Source organism: Amblyomma maculatum, chromosome 4 (assembly GCF_055883805.1).
Source record: "Amblyomma maculatum isolate TAMU_Amacu chromosome 4, ASM5588380v1, whole genome shotgun sequence".
NCBI lineage: Eukaryota > Metazoa > Arthropoda > Arachnida > Ixodida > Ixodidae > Amblyomma > Amblyomma maculatum.
The window spans coordinates 167,457,750-167,463,749 of record NC_139347.1 but is presented as its reverse complement, the minus strand read 5'-3'; positions in this window follow the sequence as shown (position 1 = coordinate 167,463,749).

Sequence of the window (6,000 nt, the reverse complement as noted above, 5' to 3'; positions counted from 1 at the left end):
AACCATTGCCCAGCAACTATCGCAGCTGGCGGACGCCGCGTGGTCATCGTGCCATCTAGCAATCGAGAAGCAGCGCAGAAGAAGATGTCTCGTCTAATGCAACAACAACATAGCTTCATATAGTGAGTAGCACGTCGTACTTCTCATTCTCTAGCGTAAAAATGGTAATAGTGATAAAGTCAGGCTACTCAGCGGCGCATTTCGGGCGAGCGTGTACTTACTATTGGACAAGATTTGAATTCGACAGGTTTAAATTGAATTCGACAGGACTGGTTGGATTGTATTGCACTGGAATGAACTGTACTTGATTGGACTAATTTGATTAGACTGCATTGATATGAAGTGGATTGCATTACACTAGATTGGATTCGATTATACTGGATTGAATGGGATTATATCGTATTGGAGAGGAGTAGGTAGCCCCGCACCAGGTACACATGCTTTCTCTACGTATATCCTGACTTAGCTCTGCTACGCCACTGCCAAATATTGCTTATCAATTCATTGGCTCCGAAATAAAGTTTATATACATAAATAAACAAACAAAACATGAAGTGGAAGCACAGAAAGAAAATAAACGCGCTAAGAGACATATGGCACCCCTGATTGAAAACTTGTGAAATGTGGATTTAATAGTTCGTTTGAACGTCTAGCGCTGCCAGTAATTCGGGCACAGCAGGGTCGAATTGCCAGCCGCAGGGCACAGCTTCAGCACGAGAGATGGGCGCCGGAGACAAGCGATGGTGATGGCGATGCCGCAGCGTTTTCCGTTCTTTGTCTTCTTTACATTTCCCCCACGTGAAGAAGTCGCCATCCTGGCGACTCAGGGAGAAGAGACGACCAGAGGGTTGTAATATGGCTTGAGGCGGCTAACGTGGACAATCTCGCGGCCGCGACGGCGGTGGTCGGAAGAAGGGGTGACTGGCTCGATGACGTAGTTCACAGGGGATGTGCATTCCAAGACGCGATAAGGTCGGTGGTATTTGGTGTCTAGTTTGTTGGTGGCAGGAACGCGTAGCCAAACGAAGCTGTCGGCCTGAAACGTGGGAGCAGGGGTATCGGTATCATGCTGATCTTTGCGATAGCCTTGAGCGTTGGAGGTAAACGTGCGAGCTAGCGGACGGCATTCCTCGGCCTTCTGTACAATGTCTGACAAAGCACTGTACTCAGAGGCATCTGGGTGGTATGGCAAAATTGTGTCCAGAGTACAAGATGGTTCACGGCCGTATAAGAGAAAGAAGGGCGAAAAACCAGTTGTTGCTTGGGTGGCAGTGTTGTACGCGAACGTTACGAATGGCAGTACTTTGTCCCAGTTGGAGCTTCCAGATTCAGATGTAACATACATTGCGAGCATGTCCCCAAGCGTACGGTTGAAGCGCTCCGTGAGGCCGTTTGTTTGTGGGTGGTATGCAGTTGTAGCCCGATGTATCGATTTACAAGACCACAGGAGCTCTTGGACTACTTCAGAAAGAAAGACACGACCTCTATCACTCAGTACCTCGCGGGGGGCGCCGTGTCGAAGAATGAAGTGGTGCAGAAGAAAATGGGCTACCTCTCGGGCTGTCGCCGCGGGAAGTGCAGCAGTCTCGGCGTAACGGGTCAGGTGGTCGACGGCGACGATGACCCATCGATTACCAGCGGCACTGCATAGTAGCGGACCGTAAAGGTCAATTCCCACGCGATCAAACGGGCGAGCTGGACACGGGAAAGGCTGAAGAGGGCCAGCAGGGTGGCGAGAAATCTTGCGTTGTTGACAGGCAGTACAAGAGCGAATGTAGCGACGTACGAAATTGTACATTCCCCGCCAGTAGTACCTTTGACGAATTCGATCATAGGTTTTGAGGACGCCGGCATGAGCGCTTTGCGGGTCACTGTGATGGTGGCACAAACCTTGGAGCGGAGGTGGCGTGGAATGACAAGAAGCCACGTTCTGCCGTCTGAGTTGTAGTTCCTTCGGTAGAGAAGGCCGTCCCGAATGGCGAAATGGGAAGCCTGTCGGCGGAGTGCCCGAGGATGCGCAGTCGCGGAAGTAGTGCCAAGGATATCTAGCAGGTTAGAAACCCAAGGATTTTGTCGTTGCTCGAAAGGCATATCCTCAATGGTGAGTGCTGACAAGGATGCTTGAGGAGGGGACGATGAGTTAGGCGAGCGCACCGGTGACCGAGAAAGAGCGTCAGCGTCAGAGTGCTTGCGGCCAGAGCGGTACACTACACGGATGTCGTATTCCTGAAGCCTGAGAGCCCAGCGCCCGAGACGGGCAGACGGATCCTTGAGAGACGCGAGCTAGCAGAGAGCGTGATGATCTGTAACTACCTCGAAGGAGTGGCCGTATAAGTAAGGGCGGAACTTCGTTACAGCCCACACGATTGCTAAGCACTCCTTTTCAGTAACGGATTAGTTGGACTCGGCTTTGGTGAGAGCACTGCTGGCGTAGGCGACAACGTATTCGGAGAAGCCAGGCTTGCGCTGGGCGAGGACGGCGCCGAGGCCGACACCACGGCATCGGTGTGAAGTTGTGTAGGTGCAGTAGGGTCGTAATGGCGAAGGATTGGCGGTGACGTCAGAACATTGCGCAGTGTCGCGAATGCATCATCGCAGGCTGGCGACCAAGAGGAGAGGTTAGGGGTGCCTTTCAAGAGCTGTGTAAGGGGGCTATGATGGTTGCGAAATTCCGAACAAAACGACGAAAGTACGAACAGAGGCCCACGAAGCTTCGCAGTTGTTTCAAAGTGGTCGGTTTCGGAAAGTCAGCGACGGCGCGCAGCTTCCCAGGATCAGGCAGAACTCCATCTTTACACACAACATGTCCGAGTATTGTGAGCTGGCGGGCACCAAAGCGGCACTTTTTGAGGTTCAGTTGAAGACCGGCGCGGGTTAGGCCGGTGAAGACCTGGCGAAGTCGAGTCAGGTGGGTCGGGAAGTCGGTTGAAAAGACGACGATATCGTCAAGGTAGCATAAACAGATGTTCAATTTCAGGCCGCGCAGTACAGTGTCCATCATTCTTTCAAATGTGGCTGGGGCGTTACAGAGTCCGAATGGCATAACATTAAATTTATATAGTTCGTCTGGAGTAATAAAGGCGGTCTTAGGACGATCCGCCTCTGCCATGGGCACCTGCCAATACCCGGAGCGTAAATCGAGTGAGGAAAAGAATTCTGCTCCTTGCAAGCAGTCTAGGGCATCGTCGATTCGTGGGAGGGGGTACACATCACGACGAGTGATTTTGTTGAGATGGCGATAATCAACACAAAATCGTATGGAGCCATTCTTCTTTTTAACTAGGACCACAGGAGACGACCATCGGCTACATGATTCTCTAATTACTCCGCGTTGGAGCATGTCATCGACTTGTTGGGCAATAACACGGCGCTCAGTCGGGGACACACGATACGGCCGCTGATGGAGAAGTGGATGAGCGCCAGGGTCGATGAGGTGGGAAATGGTCTTCGTGCGGCCCAAGGAAGATTGCGGGATGTCGAAGGAGGAGCGGAATTGGTGTAGAAGGTCAAGAAGTTGCTCGCGGTGGCGCGGCTCTAGAGTGCTGTCCACAGAATGGTCGAATAGGTCCCGCTATAGCGGATCGGAAGCCACACGAGTCGGGGTCAAGACGTCAAGTTGGCAAACAGGGAATGACTCACCATCAAAGGCGAACAGAAGGTCCACGGGCTCGATGCGGCCAAGGCACCCCCCTTCGATCAACATGGCGGGAGAGGCAAGATGATTGGCTACCAGAGGTGTGCTAGCGCCGTTGTTCATGTCAAGGACGGCAAACGGCAGCGGTATGTGGCGGCGGCGGCAGACAACGTTAGAGGGCACGAAGAGGACTGTCCTGGCGGTGGTAAAAGAGGCAGTGAGGGGAACCAGAACAGCGCTAACGGGTGGGATGGTTGTGTCATGAGCTACGAGGAGTTTGGTTGCAAAACGAGGACACGGCTCGTGGAGCAGGCCGTCAGACGGTGCATCACTAGATTCAATGAGCTCTTCTTGAGGACTGGCGCAATCAATGATAGCATGATGCTGGGACAGGAAATCCCAGCCGAGAATGACGTCATGAGAACATGTGGGGAGAACGACGAATTCGATGTTGTACAAGGCTGCAGCAATGACGACGCGAGCAGTGCAGATAGCTGTCGGCTGTATACTGTGAGCGGATGCGGTACGAAACGATAGTCCCTCGAGAGGCGTAGTCACTTTTCGGAGGGAGCGGCAGAGTTTTTGGCTGATAACTGATACAGCGGCACCGGTGTCGACGAGCTCAAGAGTATGAACACCTTCAACGGTGACAGCAGTAACATCGCGGGATTGAGGCGAGGACTTTGAAATTCTGTCGAATACGCAGTTCGTGCCTCGAGAACGGCGGCGGTTAGTTTTCCGGCTGAGTAGCGGATCGTCGGCGCATTGGCGAAATGGAGCGGCGACGTGGTGATGGCGAACGACGAGGCAGGAAGTCCGGAGGGTAAGGGGGTGCTGTTGGAGGACCCGATGGGACGGGGAACTGGGGGGCCAAATAAGGTGGCGCAGGCCGCGCAGCAAAGGCCATATTTATTCGGCGCCGGCAGTAGCGTGTAGTGTGCCCAGGGATGCCGCAGTGGTAGAAAATAGGCCTGTTGTCTGCAGTGCGCCATGGAGATGGTGTCTGACGCAAGGAGGGAGCAAACGCTGTTGGTGCCGGACGCATAGGGGGCGAAGCATAAGCATATGCTTGTTCAGGAGGTGGACTTGAAGTAACTTCGGCATACGTGCGACGCAATACATGAGGAGGAGCTGGCGCGAATGCTGGAGCGTAGCTCAGTGGCGCAACGCCGGACGATGAAATTGTGGGCGTGGGGAACGGCATTGAGGGTGCGACCGGAGCTGATTGAGGAACAGAATTAGGGAGGACTTCAGATACATGCTGCTGGATTGCACGGCGAAGCTCCGGAACAAGGCCAGTTGGTGACGACTTCTTAACATATGGCTGCAGGGACAGTTGTCACGCGACCTCCTGACGTACAAAAGCCTTGATGTCTTCAGAGAGGCTAAATGACTCCCTCTCCGCGGCTAGTCCAGCAAGTGGTGCTTGAGGCTGGCGAATCAAAACATGCTCCTTGCGGAGTTCGTCGTAGCTTTGACAGAGGTCGTAGATTTCCTTGACCGTCGTGGGGCCTTTGGCGACGAGCATGTTGAAAGCGCCGTCATCAATTCCTGTGAGGACATGACGTATCTTAACGGCCTCGGTCAAGGTCGGGTAAACGCGACGACTCGTATCAACAATGTCCTTAAGGTAACTGGTGAACGTTTCACCGGGATGCTGTAGTCGCGACCGAAGACGCTGTTCCGCGCGCAGTTTTTGGACGGCGGGGCGGCCAAAGACATCACAAAATTTCCTCTGGAAACTCGCCCAGGTAGTAAAGTCCGACTAGTGGTATCTAAACCCCATTTTAGCGACGTCGCTCAAGTAAAAGCTGACATTGTTGAGCTTACGGTTGTCGTCCCAGTTATTGTGACGGCTGACCCGTTCGTAAGTGGTCAGCCCATCGTCGACGTCGTCATCGCTGCTTCCACTGAAGGTACCGGGGTCCCGTTGACGAATCGCACCTGTGCAGGTGACGGGCTGAGGTAGGTGCAATGAAGTCGGCTTCGTCATTGGTGTAGTCAACGTTCTGCTGCGAAGTTCCAGGGCGAGATGGGTACAGGCAACCTCAGATTGACCTCCACCAAGTGAAATGTGGATTTAATAGTTCGTTTGAACGTCTAGCGCTGCCAGTAATTCGGGCACAGCAGGGTCAAATTGCCAGCCGCAGGGCACAGCTTCAGCACGAGAGATGGGCGCCGGAGACAAGCGATGGTGATGGCGATGCCGCAGCGTTTTCCGTTCTTTGTCTTCTTTACACTTGCAAATGCGCTCAAGGGAGCGAAAACCGAAACAAACAGGACGCGATATTCTAAAAAATCAGGCATAAAATGCTGCAAAGAAAACACAGCGTACACTATTATTGCTTTCTGCACGAAACTATAAA